The sequence below is a fragment of the Melanerpes formicivorus genome, unplaced genomic scaffold, assembly GCF_026170545.1.
Source record: "Melanerpes formicivorus ecotype bairdi unplaced genomic scaffold, bMelFor1.0.p_v2 SCAF_19, whole genome shotgun sequence".
Taxonomy (NCBI): Eukaryota; Metazoa; Chordata; class Aves; order Piciformes; family Picidae; genus Melanerpes; species Melanerpes formicivorus.
This window is the reverse complement of record NW_027142371.1, coordinates 5,860,166-5,877,549: the sequence shown is the minus strand read 5'-3', so window position 1 is coordinate 5,877,549 and position 17,384 is coordinate 5,860,166. Positions and strand designations below refer to the sequence as shown.

The window sequence follows — 17,384 nt, the reverse complement described above, 5'->3', positions numbered from 1 at the left end:
AATCCTGAGTTATCTGGGTGAATACTAGTGGCAAGTATTTGTTTGACTAATGAAGCTGTTTCCATCAGCTTTGAGTCATATGTGTACAATGTCTTCATTCTTCATCTGGTTGCATTCCTTAGTGAATATGGCAGGGGGGAGGGATGGTTGTCAGTCAGCATGGAAAGTGTTGCAAATCATTTTTAACTGTTTATTGCATTTTTATTCTTGGAAGCATTACTTATTTATGCTGATAGAAACAGGAATGTTGGCATTTTGGAAGTCACTCTGTATGTTCAATATCTGGAATAGAAATTGCAGAATGAGATTCCAGTGATGCAGTTTATGATCCGTAGAGTTGTAGCACAGGGAATGGCAGCACTGCTGTAAATACTCATGATTTACTTTCATGTTTTGTGAGTGGCAAGATTTGGCTGGGCCTAGTCAGAACTTGTTAGAAGCTTGTGCCCTCTGAAGTCTATCAGACCTATGTGAGGGTAAGCTCTCAGTTTACTGGGAAGGGCAGGCAGATTGAGAGCTTTTTCAGCTACTAGGGAACTTTTTTTTTCCCACAAAGAGAAAGGGAACACAGAATCCAGGGCCATTTCACTGCTCCCCTGCCCTGCTTCTCAGATTTTCTGGGATCACTGTTTATGTTCATCCTCATTGCAGCACTCACTGTGGAGAGGAGTGATGGAAGCAAACAAGAGAAAAGAGCTGTGGGAAGAGGAGCATGTGATGGGATACAGGAGAAATGATATGCTGGGAAAATGTGGACATAGGATTGATTTGGAGATTCAGAAGTAGAGAGAAGTGCCAATAAAATAAGCACCTGCAGAATAATATTGTCTCCCTCTGTATTCCTTGGGGGGCCGGCAATATGAAATGTGATGCAAAGCATGGAAGGGTGAGGGGGTGGATTTTAAAAAACAAAAGATCAAACCTGCATGTGAACAAAGCTGATTTCCTGATTTTGCATCATTCTTGCAATTGCCTGCAATCTGAGTATTATTTTTACCTTTGGGACAATTGCGGCAGTAATTCCTGTCACTCCTGAAAAATTCACCTGTAAGAATGGAAAGAAAAGGAGTAGACATGCTGATGCCATCACAAGCAACAGAGATTCAGAGCAATATGCTGTTCTCATCTGCCTAGAATTCAATATGATCCACTCTTTGCACTGTTATAACTTGAAGCTGCATTTAAGACAATATAGAAGCATAAAAAGCAGCACACGTTTCTGAAGTGTCCTCAGATATCTGCTTAAGTATATATGGTCTATGTTTACATGCATATGTATCTACAAATATCTATACACACACAATTCCCAGTGCTCTAAAGCCCTGCTCTCTGCTATGGCTCCTTTATTACACCTGTGGGCTCATATACAGTTTAGATGTATACAATTTAACATGTTGTTTACATACACTCAAATTATACTTAATTTGTCTTTAATTACTGGAAGAACATTTCCTGAAAATGGTATCATTCCTTTCCTGTCTTCTCTACCAGAATGCCTACTGCTTCACCTGGCTAAAAAGCCTTTTAGGTGAAATTCTGGTTTGTGGGAAATCACATTCAAGCCACAGTAACACAGCAACCAGCAATTAAAAATAAGCTGATGCAAACAACAGGAGCAGCAAATGTAATCAAAAGACAGACCAGACGCACTGCATTCTATGAATTTTTTCTCGCTCTGTTGTGACCTGTTGGATTTGCCTTAGCCTTCCCTTGAGGCTTTCTATGGCTCTCATTAATTAGAATATATGCCTATAAATCGCTGTTGCAAAACCCCCTCCTGAGTTTTGGCTTTTCAGCTTGGTTTTGGTTTTTCAGTCTTGTTTGCCCTCCTCCTTGCAGCTCCTCGACGAATGCTCTAAATGTTTACCTAGTATGGCTTCAAACAAAGATAAATTGATGCTTGTGATTATGCTACAAGGCATCTTACTTAAATTTAATTGTAATCACAGTTTGATTAATTTTAATGGTGAGTGTTGATCCCTTTCTCATTGGGGAAAGCCACAATGGAGGTGTCCTTAATGCTGAGCAAATATGGTAGCTATTAAGGACCAGTTAAATGCCCTGATATGGAAGTAGAAGGTTTTACCTTCAAACTGAGACAAAGGGTAAACCATAATTAGCAGAACTAGAGAAACAATACCTGTGGTCCCAAATTGCTGTCATGATGGCTTCACCAAATGTGTTTTTCTTGTGGCAGGGTAAGAATATACACACACGTTGCTTCAGCTGGTGACAGGAGCTTACACTGGAGAACTTTCAGCCACAAGCTGATTTCTCGCCTCCTGCAGATGTTCCCCAACATACACAACTACATTAAATGTAGTTATATTCCCAGGTTTCAGCTTCTCCATCTCCCAAAGTTCAAAATGTTCAGCTTCAGGCTCCTGTTGTCCTAGTGTATGGTTGCAGGCAGCTCCTTAGACAGTTAGGCAGAGATATTTCAACTTCTGTGTGTAAGATTTGGTCTCAGTGAATCTTACTGCTGTCAGGATTTGGCCTCCTACTGTGAACATACTTATATTTTGATTTCATGTATGTTCCACTCTTTATGAAGCACAGAGCCTCTTAAAGGCTTCATCCTGTAGCATCCACTGTGCTCTAGCATGTGTGCCATAGAAAATAGCCGAGGAGATGGAAATACTCATGTCTGTTTCAACTGCAGCAATGAAAAATGTGTGGGAAAGTGTCATATTATGTCATATAAGGTCCCAATGACACACCAGCCTCACCTGAAAAAAAACAGCGTCAGGCACAGTGCCCTAGAATCCAGAAATATCCCATGAAGGAGCAGCTAACTGCTAAATAGTGACACCAGGTCCAAGGTCTTGCCAGTGAATACACAACATAAAAGAAGGTGCCAGTGGTATGATTCCTGTGTTTGCAGCTGTGCTCTGTAATCAGTGATCAATGTGATTATGCAGCCAGCTGCAATGCACAATAAACATAAGTCAGTATGAAGAAATGTGCCCAACTGCTGGGGTTTACAATAGAGCAGTTCTGAGGTTAGTAGACAAATACTGTGTGTTGATAAGAAACCTGTGATAATAAAAAGATGTTATCACCTGAAGTTTATGGTTGTTGACATACACATCTACTGCCTTCGACAGTGCAAACTAAGTTTGGTTGTAATGTGACATTAGAAAATTCTCAGCATGAAATCAGAGAGAATAGTTGTTGGGAGTCATTGGGAGCTCTTGCCAGCATTTGAGAAAAGGAAAGAAGTTTTTAAGGGAAGAAAACACCTAGAGGGAAAGTCTGAACTTAGAACCAGATCTCCATGTTCAATAAGGTAAATATGAGGCTGAGTCAACAGCCAAGAGATTAATGATGAAGCAGAGCAGATAGGAACGAATCCCTTTCTCACAATATAGGAGCACTGGGAGTGGCAGGAGGCACCAAAACAGAAAGGCTGAAATCTCTTATGTGGGGCAGTCAGCTAAAGAGTAGCAGATAGAGAAGCCACATACGTGTGACCAGAGAGAACCTGAAAGGTCTTCTACCATCAGCAAACCTCTTGGTAACAATCATGTGAACAACAAGCAGAACAGGGACAGCTGGACCATACATACATGACAGGATGGAGGAAGTGGTAAGAGTAAAAACACATTTTGAATCAATACTAGCAGCAGAAAGAGAGAAGAGGCTGGTTTGAAGAGCATCTTACTTCTAAGTTACAAACCTGTGTAACCCTGGGAATGATCTTCTCCCAGACTGTGTACTTCCAATCTGTGCTTTTTTGACAAGCCAGCACTTAAACTGAGATCTGAACAATGACACTTCTTAAATAGAAAGATGTAGCAACTCACATGAACTTGGAAGGAAGAGACTGAAGGAGGCACAAGGAACTCAGCCACTTGGCTCATAGACCTGGCACAGGACAGTGTCAAAACCTCAGTAAAGATTTCTCTCCATGTAAATAACAGCTAGGTCTGCAAGCAGGCAATCGTTTTACTTAGTATACAGCACAGAAAATAGTGGCTTTCTTCACAATTTCACTTGAGGGCAAGGAACTCAGGTGAAAGCAAATCTTAGATCCCTATTTTATTGTTAGTCCTTTACTTTTTGGCTATTAACATTTGATGTTTTCTAAGAATTCTTTTAACAGCCCTTGACAGGAGATTTGTGGGCTACATTTTGATGTAAAATCTGGAGCAAAAATGTGAGCAGTTTTTTCCCCCCACCTTCAAGTTTGGTGTGAGTCTTATCACCATTTCCTTTGCTGTTTAACCCTTTTAAGCTCATTTGATCTGGCAGGAGGTTTTCAGTTTCAGTTGGTTTTGTACTTACTTGACCTATTGCCTGTTACCTCATTGCCAGGCTCTGTTTTGCATTACATACTGGTTTTGTCTTCTTTAGCTGATTACAATTAGTTACAGCTAAACCCCAAACTCAGCAACTGCACGTAAGAATTTACTGTGTAATGAATTTCTCACCCATTACAGTAATGGCCCCCAAATACTTGGAAAACAATTTTTAAATGAATTAGAGCCTGATCCTGTAATAAATACAGTGCTTTGTTACTTTTATTTATGAAATAGGCTAAAAGCCTACGCTGATGGGACATACTATCCAGACCTGGATAGAGACAAAAATAGAGGGTTTTGTCTTGAAAATATTTTGCAGTAGCTTTCCTATGAAACAAATGTGGTCCCTTCCAACCCTAACTGATACTATGATACTATGAAAGATGCCTTTCCAGGGTTGATGAGTCTGGCTAGAACTCCAGGATTATCAGAGTTCCCCCTTCTGTACAGACCCCTTCACATGAATATCATAGTATCATAGTATCATAGTATCAGTCAGGGCTGGAAGGGACCACAAGGATCATCTAGTTCCAACCCCCCTGCCATGGGCAGGGACACCCCACACTAGATCAGGCTGGCCAGAGCCTCACCCAGCCTGGGCTTAAACACCTCCAGGGATGGGGCCTCAACCACCTCCCTGGTGCACAAGGTGCACAATCATCTTCCATATCTTTAATTTCCATCAAAAGAGAAGCCAAAGTTATACTCTTGAGATATTTCAGCAAAATACACAGAATTTCAATAACAGTGAAGTCAGCAATACAGAACCACAGAACATCTGATTGGAAGAGATCTCAAAGTTCATCCAGTCCAGCAGAGGGGTCAACACAAACCCATGTCCCTAAGTGCCAGGTCCACACGCTGCTTGGACACCCTGAGGGCTCTAGCTCCTTTGCCAGTATATTGCTTTTGTGCATTGAAACTAAACCTTTTAGTTTTCCTTAGCATTTGACTGATTTACACACATAAAATGCTATATATAGAGATGTATATTTCAAGGTAGCAGCAGCGCTTCATGAAGTGGAGAAAATAGAAGTGAAGGTCAGAGATCATAGACATAAAGTCTGTCCACCTCCACAGAATAACTCATCAGCCTCTGTGTTTCATTTTGCAAATGGATCTTTAAATATTGTTTATATCTATTAGAAAAAGATAGTGATCTCAGTCCTGTCATAGCTTGTAGAGAAATATAATCTTCTTGTTATTCAATTATAGCTTTGCTGTGGCCAGTTTTTCTACCAGCAAAGTGATATAGCTCTACCAGCTTTACTGAAGCAATGTTTTCTTACTCCATATGAGAAGCCACTTTGATGCTTTCGCCTTTTGATGTAGAGTATTTCCAGCATGAAAGACATTCTCCTGCTGTGTTACAGAGGTGCAATGATGAATACTTACTAGAATAAATCTTGTTGGATTAGACTCTAGCTTAAAATGTGTATTTATCTTTGTGACGTGCTGACTGAAGGATTTCATGGAAACTTTCAGCTGACAGAGAGTGAGTTAAGAGGGGAGTGTTTGCTTTTGTGTGTTTATCTTCCTCTGTACTGTACAATCCGTTCATTCCACCTCTCAGCTGGGATATATAAAATACAAGTGCAAGTACCTACTACTTAACTTGATACCAGAGACTGCTTTGAATGGAACTTGGACCATTTTGCTTCTCCAAAAAGGCTGAACTGCTGTTTCCTTTCCATTTCCTAATGTCATAATAAGATGCAGTTGTATAGGATGCTCTTGTTCATTCTTCCTCTACTTGTATTCACCTTGCACAGCCTCCTTCTCCCACATTTTGCATCATTTAAAATTGGAGAAGTAAGATTTTAACTCTAAACAGACATTCTGGTCCAAATAGTTAGGAAATAACTCCAAACAACAGAACAAACAAACAATGAACAGCAAAAAGCAAACCAACAAACCAAACTGGGGTTTAGAGAACATTTCTTCTTCAGACTCCTTAACAACTTCAGATGATGCCACCTTTGCTTTCATTGCCTCCCTATGATCATTCCTTTATATGCCATATGTACTTGTAGCCATAGCTCTGACTTCAGCTCACTGGAGAGCTGAAGCTCAGGGATTTCTGGTTAAGGATCTGTGTCCTTATTCTCTATCCCATGGATTTTGTTGTCACATGACATTCCCTGTGGTCAGGAGAGTTACTATGTCAATGCTAAAATGTACTGTGCATGTATTTTCAGAGCGACTGAACTACCTGTATGCTTTTAGTGAGCACATCAATCTCCATCTGGGGACTGAAAGCACCTGAAAAAATTACATGGCTAGGAAGAGAGTGTCACATCCAGAGAAATTCCCACCCACAGCTTCTCCCAAAGATGAATTAGACATGCTGGCCGTACAGAGACCATGTGCTGGACTCTGCTTTGTGTCATAAATTCTTTTGAGAGAGAAAGGGGGTTTAAAATCTTTGTAGAGCATCTAATAAAGTGGGTCCTGATCAAAGACTAACCTGTAACTTTCATTCATGGTGGTAGCCTGTTAAATGTATATCAATATATGTTCTCCTACTATACAGGTCTGTCTGTTTGCTCGTGTTTTGTTACCCCCTAATCTGAACCAGAAAGCAGTCTGAAAAGTTTGCTGTGCACAAGACTGAAGAATCTTTGTCTGTTAAACTGTAGGAGAAATGGAAATACCATATTAGAAGTGAAATGTGAGCCAGGTCACAACAGGCTGCTGCCAGGGGAAAGCAGTGCCACTTGAAATGAAAATTATTTTACCTGAACTAGTAAAGTTTCCTTTCATGTTTTTACAGTTGGCAGTAAAGTTAAGATTTTATGCAAGGAATAAACTAAACAGTTAATGATTATGTAGAAAGCAGTAGACATCAGATTCCTGACAGCTTAATTGCTGTGCTGACAGCACTAGCTGTTTCATTGCTCTGATGGCATTTTCATCTATAAAGCTTGTTCTGAATTACAGCAATGGCTGGGACTCAGACACACCTTTTTAATGCACCTGCTGGCAGGGAGGATGTGTGTAGGTGGCTCTCCCAGGCAAAGTAGACAGGCTATGTAACAGGTTAAAGCACCTGCCAGACGCTCTCAGCATTCCCTTTTGTGGAAAGGGATCAAGCCCACATGTGAAGATGTTTGAGAAAAGAGAAAAGAACAAGCAGGAGTTGATTTAATTTTATCCAGTGCTTATTTTGCAGTTAATCAGGATCTTGATTTTTGCTTCCATATTGAATAAGAGATCCGAGAAGTCTCTAATCAGAAAGCAAGCTGTGAAGTATATTTCTGTGGAAAAAAATTGATATCTACCATTATCAGACACTTTATCTGCGCATTTGAAATTACAGTAGACTTCTTATTTCTAGGCAGAGACTGCCATATGTTTTGATGGTGCTACATTTGATAGCGCTGCTGCTGAATAAATGTTCAAATAGCCAAAATATTAGCTTGGGTCACTTGTGGTGTCAAAACCTGGAATGTAATGAAAAAAGGTTATAACAGGGCTTAAGTACATATGAGGAACTAATAACACAGCAGCCTTTTCTTGTAACTATATTGAGTCAGTTCCATTATCTGAGTGTCTGCATGAAATAGAATGACTGGGCCTGATACCATCTAACATGGTCCCCTTGTGCAGTTCAAAGGGATGTTCTCTCTGTGTTGTGTGAATGGGTGAGAGATGTTAAGATTTATCTTTTCCTTTTCTGTGGTCTTTTGTGGTTCTTTGTCAGTGTTCAGGGTGAAACTTTGGTGACTGAAAGCGCCAAGTAGGAAATCAAGTAAGTGTGATGTTGGGACATTTTTTAGTAACCTGTCTGTAAGAACCATGCACACACTGGTTATGAAGAATGCAGGAAAGGTTTTCAGTAAGTATAGCTGTCAAGAGGAAATGCCTTCATGGTCTTTCTAACCTCTCAGGCCCTACCTGAGGTGTTCAAGAGGGGATTGGACGTGGCACTTGGTGCCATGGTCTAGTCATGAGGTCTGTGGTGACAGGTTGGACTCGATGATCTTTGAGGTCTCTTCCAACCTTAGTGATACTGAAATACTGTAATACTGTAATACCTACTTTACCAAATACTTCAGAATGACAGACAGAAAGAAATTACAGCCTCTAGTGTGGCTTCTTGACTGACTTTAATTTGCACAGTAGGAGATGGTCCTTATTCATGCCACTTTTAGAGGACCGTTATAACTGACTGGGATCTTCTAGGTGAGCTGGAGAGTACTTTTGCTTGTCTTGGAAATCATAGTGGGTCTAGCTTCTGCTCAAGGTTTCCTAGCTTGTATTTCAAGTTGTTAGAATATGTTGAAACTGAGATGCATCTATCACACAAGCCGGCAACAATCTCAGCCTCAACCTGCCATTTTAGAATGTATGAAGTGAAAAGCATCTCCCTAGGTCAAAACCAAGATATGACTGGAAAATGCTGTGTCTGCAAAGCTGAAATTTCCCATGGATAATTCTAGCAAATGAAAGTGTCCTTCTGTTAGTCTCAACTTGAGTTAGGCCTGATTAGATTATAACTGCTGATCTAGCTTTACAATGCAGACCACATGTGTACCTAGAGGCAATATGTCATGCTGGTCACATGTTAGTCCCACAAAGCACATGTCTTATTTCATCATTGTGTTCATATTTTGAATTATATTGATTGTTTGTCCAAAGGACAGCAAAGACACAAAAGATGGCAGCCCTAGAGCTATTCACTGTATGTATAAACCTGGCAAAGAGGAGGATGTGGAGGGGGATCTCATAGCAGTTTAAAACTATTTGAAAATGAATTGTGACAGTGACAGAGATAAACTCTTCTGCAGCGGCAAACAATATGAGAAAGGAAAATGATTTCAAATTGTAGTTTAGAAGGTTCAAACTCGACATAGGAAAAACTTTTTCAGCAAGAGGATACTCAGAGGCGGATTACCTAGAGAGGTTGTGATATCTCCAGCCTTGGAGGTTTTCAAGACTCAGACAAAACCACAGCCAATCTGATCTAGCACTGATAATACTCCTGCTTTGAGCAGATTGGATGACATAACCTCCAGAGGTGCTTTCCAATTTCTATGGGTTTATTTATTTAGAAATATTGAGTAGCTTAACTCTCCATCTGCCTTAGTGAACAACTTTTTCTACTGGCAGTATACCATTATTACATGTAGAAAGAATCAGGTAACCAAGCTGTCAAGCTCTTTGTGAGAAAATTCCCTTGTAAAAGTGAGGAAATTGAAGTTGTAGCTTAGAGCATATTTTCTAGGGTTCACAGAATGACAGCAGTAAGCAGTGCATCCTCGAGGTACAGCTGAGGGCTGTGTGAAGATAACCTAAATGACTGTTTAAGCACCAACAGAAAATGCAGCAATCCAGCCTGCCACAAAGCACAGCACCCAGCAATCTGTTAACGGATACTGACTAGGGCATTGAGTCCATCATCAGCAAATTTGTGGACAACACCAAGCTGGGGGCAGGAGTTGATCTGCTGGAGGGTAGAGAGGCTCTGCAGAGGGACCTCGACAGGCTGGACAGATGGGCAGAGTCCAACAGCATGAGATTTAACACATCCAAGTGATGAGTTCTGCACATTGGCCACAACAACCCCATGCAGTGCTACAGGCTGGGGTCAGAGTGGCTGGAGAGCAGCCAGGCAGAGAGGGACCTGGGGGTGCTGGTTGATGGTAGGCTGAACATGAGCCTGCAGTGTGCCCAGGCAGCCAAGAGGAACAATAGCATCCTGGCCTGCATCAGGAACAGTGTGGCCAGCAGGAGCAGGGAGGTCATTCTGCCCCTGTACACTGCACTGGTTAGGCCACACCTTGACTACTGTGTCCAGTTCTGGGCCCCTCAGTTTAGGAAGGAGGTTGACTTGCTGGAACGAGTCCAGAGAAGGGCAACAAAGTTGGTAAGGGGCTTGGAACACAAGCCCTATGAGGAGAGGCTGAGGGAGCTGGGGTTGCTTAGCCTGGAGAAGAGGAGGCTCAGGGGAGACCTCATTGCTCTCTACAACTCCCTTAAGGGAGGTTGTAGACAGGCGGAGGTTGGTCTCTTCTCCCAGGCAACCAGCAACAGAACAAGAGGACACAGTCTCAAGCTGCACCAGGGGAGGTTTAGGCTGGATGTTAGGGGGAAGTTCTATACAGAGAGAGTGATTGCCCATTAGAATGTGCTGCCCAGGGAGGTGGTGGAGTCACCATCATTGGAGATGTTCAGGAGGAGACTTGATAGGGTGCTTGGTGCCATGGGTTAGTTGTTTAGGTGGGTTGGATTGGTTGATAGGTTGGACATGATGATCTTGAAGGTCTCTTCCAACCTGGTGTGGTCTATTCTATTCTATTCTATTCTATTCTATTCTATTCTATTCTATTCTATTCCCTGCTATGCTGGGCTCAAAATCTAAGTCAGTCCCAAATTCTGGGTTTTACAGTCTTTTTCTGTTGAAACCCAGGATTTTCTACGCTAGTATATGAACACATCACTTGCAGCACTCCTCCCCACTAAACACAAAGGGATTAATGCAAATCTTTATTGCCATGTGGCATTTTTGTGCCTTAACATCATTTTCCCAGAGAGCAACTGAGTGATGGTTCAATACTTGCTTCACATGCTTCAATAACTCACATGGCACATAGTCCAGCCTGGGAGATGTCCAGTGTCTATTCAGCTACCATGAGGTTTTTAATACTATTCTCTGAGGGATTCATGACAACTAATGCAGTAGTTATTTCCACTCTGCTCTTAGATCCCTCACGTACTTGCTCAGGCAAGCAGGACAAGGCTGTTGAGTACATAGGTTCAGCAGTACAAAATCTGTACCAGTTATCAAAGCAAACATGGACTGGGCTTATTCTAAGTGTGTAGTAAGTGGTAACTTTACAATCTGAAATGAACAAAAAGTGACTCAAGTCCAAGAGAATTATTAAGATACAAGGCCCAGTCAACATCAGTCAGTAAGGAGAGTTATTAAGATACAAGGCCCAGTCAGCATCAGTCGGTAAGGAGAGTTTTTAAGATACAAGGCCCAGTCAGCATCAGTCAGTAAGGAGAGTTTTTAAGATACAAGGCCCAGTCAGCATCAGTCAGTAAGGAGAGTTTTTAAGATACAAGGCCCAGTCAGCATCAGTCAGTAAGGAGAGTTTTTAAGATACAAGGCCCAGTCAGCATCAGTCAGTAAGGAGAGTTTTTAAGATACAAGGCCCAGTCAGCATCAGTCAGTAAGGAGAGTTTTTAAGATACAAGGCCCAGTCAGCATCAGTCAGTAAGGAGAGTTTTTAAGATACAAGGCCCAGTCAGCATCAGTCAGTAAGGACAGAACAAGATAATGGAATTTAAAACTATTTAAAACTATGAAAATGGAAAAGTAAATAGATGTAGATGTTTCTATATTAAAGGAAAATATGGCAGTAAAAATTGCAGTCCCCATGTGATCTGCAGGATGTCTCTGGTACTGCATAAAGGGTCAGTTATGTGGTTAGTTAAAATACAGATCCTGCTCTCATTAAAATTGGACTGGTAACTGGTAACAGAAGTGAGAGGCAGTCACATAGTCAATAGATTAAACATGAAGGAAGAAGTAGAGACAGTTTGGAGTTTGATAGTTCCAGATGAAGATGACTATTCAGGTACTTACAATCTATGCAATGAAACTCTCTTAAACTGAAGAGAACTAAAGCAAAACCAATTGAAGAAGTGGAAAGACAACACTGATTTAATTTTATATGATACTTAGTGTAAAGTTAAGTATCTAAACCATGGAATTACTATCAGATGAATAAGAACAAAGATAAAGATCTTAATAAGGACAGACTGGAAACTATGGATGAAATGCTATAAGAAAGTAGTGGGAGATCTCTGTGTGTAGTAATGTAGAACTAATTATGGAAAACTTCCAGAAATTGTGTAAGGAACAACACATACAGGCTTTAGGAAGCTTAATGATGTGATCTAACACAGAAGTTGCCAAATGAGAGCTGAACCATCTCACAGTATTTAGCTGCAGATACTGCTCCTCCTCAGTGCCCAAAGCCTGCAGTCTGCCCAGTTGTGTATTCAGGCTTGTGTCTGCCTCACTTCAGCTGCAGCTGGGAAAGTGGGAAAGAAAGTGGGAAAGAGAGATGATACGCATTTCACCTGTCTGCCCAGCAAGAAAAAGTCTCTCTCTTTACCAGTTCCAAAGACCCCAGGTGTCCTTCTTACAGGACAGTTCTTTGTGTAACAGCAGCTAATTTTTCATCCTGTCTCCTTCAGGGCCCTTGGAAGTGCACTGCTACTCTCATATTTCCTTGTCCCCATTTTCACTCCACAAAATCTTCAGGTCAGGCAGTGTAAAGGCCCCAGGTGTCATATTCTCCATCTCATCTGGATGCCTCTACTGGTAAGGTCCCCTTCTGGTGGTTTGTCTATGCACTGGCTCTGGAGACACTCAAGTAAGCCTTGTTCTCTATGCCCCATACTCAAAAACACTTGTAAACAACTGTAGTTATGACAGAAGTGGTGAAAGAGATGCACCGTAGAAAGTTTGCAGTCTCAGTCTGTTCATCTTCCACAAAGCTTCTTCCTATCCCTCTGCAATTAATGACATTTTTGAGACACATGTGCTTCTAGATTCACTCCTGTCAGTTATTAGATGATATTAGGGAGCCAATTTAATTCTTTAAGCCACATGATTTCTACCAGGATCTTGACAATATCACTGCAGTGACTAATAGTGACAAGAGCATCCAGATTTGTACCTAAACTTCAGGGAATAGAATAGAATAGAATAGAATAGAATAGAATAGAATAGAATAGAATAGAATAGAATAGAATAGAATAGAATAGAATAGAATAGAATAGAATAGACCAGGTTGGAAGAGACCTTCAAGATCATCGTGTCCAACCTATCATCCAACACCACCCAACCAACTAAACCATGCAACCAAGCACCCTATCAAGTCTCCTCCTGAACACCTTCAGCGATGGTGACTCCACCACCTCCCTGGGCAGCCCATTCCAATGGGCAATCACTCTCTCTCTGTAAAACTTCCTCCTGACCTCCAGCCTTTGCTGCTCCCTGCAAGGTATAGTACCCATGGCATAGAACTTCTCACAGTGACTTAAAAGGACATAAACCAAAGGATTCTGTGTTCCAGAAAACCTTGACAATGAAGCTAGTTCAGTTCTACAAATGAAAGTTCTCAGTAAAACAAATAACTGTGTAGAGTGTGATTCTCCTAGTTTATAGCGAGATTCCACTTCAGTCAGGGCAAGAGCCAAAGAAAATAAACAATCACATGTAGTGTATAAAGTGAAAACAGTTGAAGCATTTTACCATGACAGATTATTTGTCCAGGTGCTCTGAAGTGTTACACACTGGTTTTCATAACTGCTGACAGATATGGGAAGGGGGAAGGTTCAGGTCTGTGTACCTGCCTTTTTATGAAAGAAAAAATCCCACAGACTGAGGCCAGGAAAGTACCAATGTAGCGAGCTGCTCACAACAGCACTACATGATGTGCTTAATTTTAAGAATGCAATTGTATATAATTCACTTCAGTGAGATTTAAGCACCTGGCAAACACTTATAATCTATCCTCAACATTTGAAGAACTTTGAATTAGAAATTATCCGTGCTCAAACCCACTTGGATTTTCTTTTCACGACCTCTTAGGAAAACAAAGTGTGCTTCTCTGAACGTTTAGAGCAAATGAAGTCTACAACTACCTGAAGGGGGGTTGTAGACAGGCAGAGGTTGGTCTCTTCTCCCAGGCAGCCAGCACCAGAACAAGAGGACACAGTCTCAGGCTGCGCCAGGGGAGGTTCAGGCTGGAGGTCAGGAGGAAGTTTTACACAGAGAGAGTGATTGCCCATTGGAATGGGCTGCCTGGGGAGGTGGTTGGTTGCATGGTTTAGTTGATTAGGTGGTGTTGGATGATAGGCTGGACGTGATGATCTTGAAGGTCTCTTACAACCTGGTCTATTCTATTCTATTCTATTCTATTCTATTCTATTCTATTCTATTCTATTCTATTCTATTCTATTCTATTCTATTCTATTCTAAAAACTTTCCTTTATCCCAATGTGATTTTCATTCTGTAGTGAAACCCTATTTGGTTTATGTTTGAGTTTGGGGATAAGAAAGTCTTTAGTAGCTGGAGTAATATTCTAGCTGGGGAAAGAAAAAGCAATTCGGTGAAATGAAGTAGCTAATGATAGAGGTTTCCCATTAGTCCCAACAGAGCTCTTCCCAACAAGTGTGCTATCTTTAGGTAGCCAAGTCAGGGCCTTTCTTTGTTTTGAATATTTGGGATGTGGTGATTTTTTTTTGGCATCGGCATCCATCCAAATAAGTCTACTCTGATGCTTAATTCTGTCAGCATCTCCTTTCAATTAGTCTCTCTTCTTTTTTTGGACCAACACCTCTAGGAATATTGACATAGGCATGATATCAACTTTCTCTTTTTTTCTACTGCAAACTATCTTATGCTTCAGGTTACATCTTTCTATGTGAACCGGTGTGACTGTTTTGTGGTTCACCATTGTATGCTGCAAATTGCTTTAGTGAGCATGCCTGATTTTCTGCATTTGTCAAAGTTTTCTGTCTAGCCTATATTCTTTACTTAAAATGACTACTTTTAGGTTTTACTTCCTGTAGGCACAAAAATTGGAATTGCACTTGTGGATACAAAGCTAGCTTTAATATGCATATTTACTTGGAATTCATGGAGAAATAATTGTTAACATCATCCAGAAATCTGGCCTTCAAGTGCTTTAATTTTTTTTTCACGTGGCTGGAGTGTAAAATTGTGGCAGGTCTTTCAACATGTTGCCTTCTATCACTGAGGGGAAAAAAAGACAGCCAAGCTTGGCTCCAAGCCATCTTACTGGAAGCCTACCGATCAGCTTCAAAACAAGAATGAAAGAGCAGTAGCAAAGTCTTTGAGAAGCCTGCTCAGATCTTCATCCGAGCTTTAACGCTGTCAGAAATTTGTTGCAACCTTGTCATGCCATTTTAGCAATTCAAACCAGCACCAATAATCAACAGCTTCAAGAAGGGAAATCAATACTGAAGACTCTGATCACAATGCAAACAAATACTTCCTATAAAGAACTGTATTTAAAGTCTGTTGTCCTGCTAGAAAGAGGCAGAGGCTGGAGAAGTCAGGGTTTACCATCTGCAGAACTGAAACACCAACAGATCAGTAGAGCTACTCTGTAAATTGTGGCAACTTTTTTGAACTGGTTACCAAGTGACCCAGACTAGCTAGAACAAAAGAAATCCCCAAAAGCCAAGTTGTTTTGGAATATAAATTAAAATACTTAACCTTTCAAATGAAGAAAATGCCAAATAATTAGCTAAGACAGAACAGAAATAAAAAGAACTTATAAACAAGCTCCCCTGCCCACTGTGTGGGCAGTGGCTCCTCTGGTCTCTTCCCATCACCTCTTAGCCCTGGGTGCTTGCTCAATCAACTCTCTCAGTAGTCTCACTATTTGAGCCGCAGGCCCGTGGCTCCTAGCTGTGACTGTCTCACTCCCATTTGTCTGTCATGCTCTTTCTTCTAGTCTGGAAGCTTCTGTCCCAGACCAGTCTCAATTGCTCCTCAAGGGAAGAAGCAATTTCTCACTCCCTCCACAGGATTTCTTCAGACCCAGTCACTTATTTTTCAAAGGAAAATAACACACAAACTAAGGACAAATCACCCAGAAACTGGCTGCCACCAAAGTCCATCACTGAATAAAAAAATAGATTCAAATGATTTCTCTGAAGTCACACTGAGTGTTTATGGCATAAGCAGCATTAAACCCCAAATCCTTTGACTGTTTTATGGGTATGCTTCCTCTGTAGATGATGCCTTACTCTTGCCTGGAGTGCTGGGGGATGAGAAGATTCTTTGTCAATTCTGGTTTTATATGGAAGTCTGTAGGAATTGTTCACAAGCCCTTCCATGGCGCTCTACAGTGTACACATATCACAAAGGAGAATACAACACTTCAGTCCAATACTATCCCAACTCTCATGCCATTACTCTGTACAAAATGAAAACACTCATTGTATAAACACCTTGCTTTAGTGAGAGTGAGAAATCTCATGAAGTCTGAACTTGCTTTATTAGGCAACAGAAAGGGAAGCTTATGCATGTTGTATTACAAAATGCTGTTTGTTTTGGATAAACTCATGTGGCTTGTACATTGCTGTGGGGCGAGCAGCTGCTTCTGCTGGGCTACCAGCAACAAAGAAAAGCAAAACCTCTATAGTATTAAAGTTACTACTTTGTCCTCTGATGCCAGTGAGTGCCCAGCTGATTCAGGCAGGACCTGTCCTCAGAAGAATCAACATCATTCACAACTGAGAAGGAAACAATCATCTGCTTTATTACCAAAATACTGGGAGAGGAAGTAGGGCTAGAGAGGCAAGAGGCTTGCTCAGCTGTGCTCAGTGCTAGAAGCAGGCATAAACCTACATCTCTTCCCAAATTCCACATTGGTGTGTGATCTCCTAGATTGCATCCATTCTTCCTAAACCAGTGTGGTTTATAGAAAAACTATGGCATCTAAGAAGATGGACATTTTAAGAGCTGGGACACTGTAGTTAGCTCTAACCTGGGATCCCTCTCTGTGTTCCAGATTTCAAAGTCCTATTTTAAAAGTGCTTAAGCTCCTAAGCAGACTGTCACAATTACAAAGCTACTGAGATGTCCCATTCCCGTTTCAATACAGATGTCCCTTCCTATGACTTCCTGAACCAAGGCAGAGCCCTGCTCTGCTTCTTTTACAGAGCCCTGATCCCTGATGAGGTGTAACAAAGGGAGACACCTATCTTAGAGCAGCCTGTTGGTCAGAGTAGCAGTTCAGTTCTTAAGTAATTGCATTTTTTTATAACAAACTTTGTTGAGCAGTCAGATTCTGTAAGCCAGAGTATTAAACCCCTGCTAAGGAAATAATTGAATGCACAATTTATCACTTTTCTTTCATCTTCTAGTTTTTATAATTAAAAAAAAGAGAGAATGCTGAGTCCTTAGTCTCTGATGAGATGTGAAAACTCTTGCCATGAGACTATAAGCAACATATGAACTGCCTACATCTCACCACTTCCTTTTCACTCTCTCTTTTACTGTCCCAGTAGGAACAGAAATC

General features: G+C 41.1%; 1 long non-coding RNA gene across 2 annotated transcripts in view; it reads left to right on the top strand.

Annotated features, from left to right (window-relative positions):
* LOC137446879 (uncharacterized) overlaps positions 1-17,384 on the top strand; it is a 151,637-nt gene that overhangs the window by 38,011 nt on the left and 96,242 nt on the right. Inside the window, exon 1 of one of the 2 annotated variants that reach the window (XR_010988745.1) lies at positions 3,416-3,589. The exons of the other annotated variant lie outside the window; for it this stretch is intronic. This is a non-coding gene — a long non-coding RNA (uncharacterized lncRNA). Of the gene's footprint in view, positions 1-3,415; positions 3,590-17,384 lie in introns of those variants that run through there. 2 annotated transcript variants of the gene reach the window in all.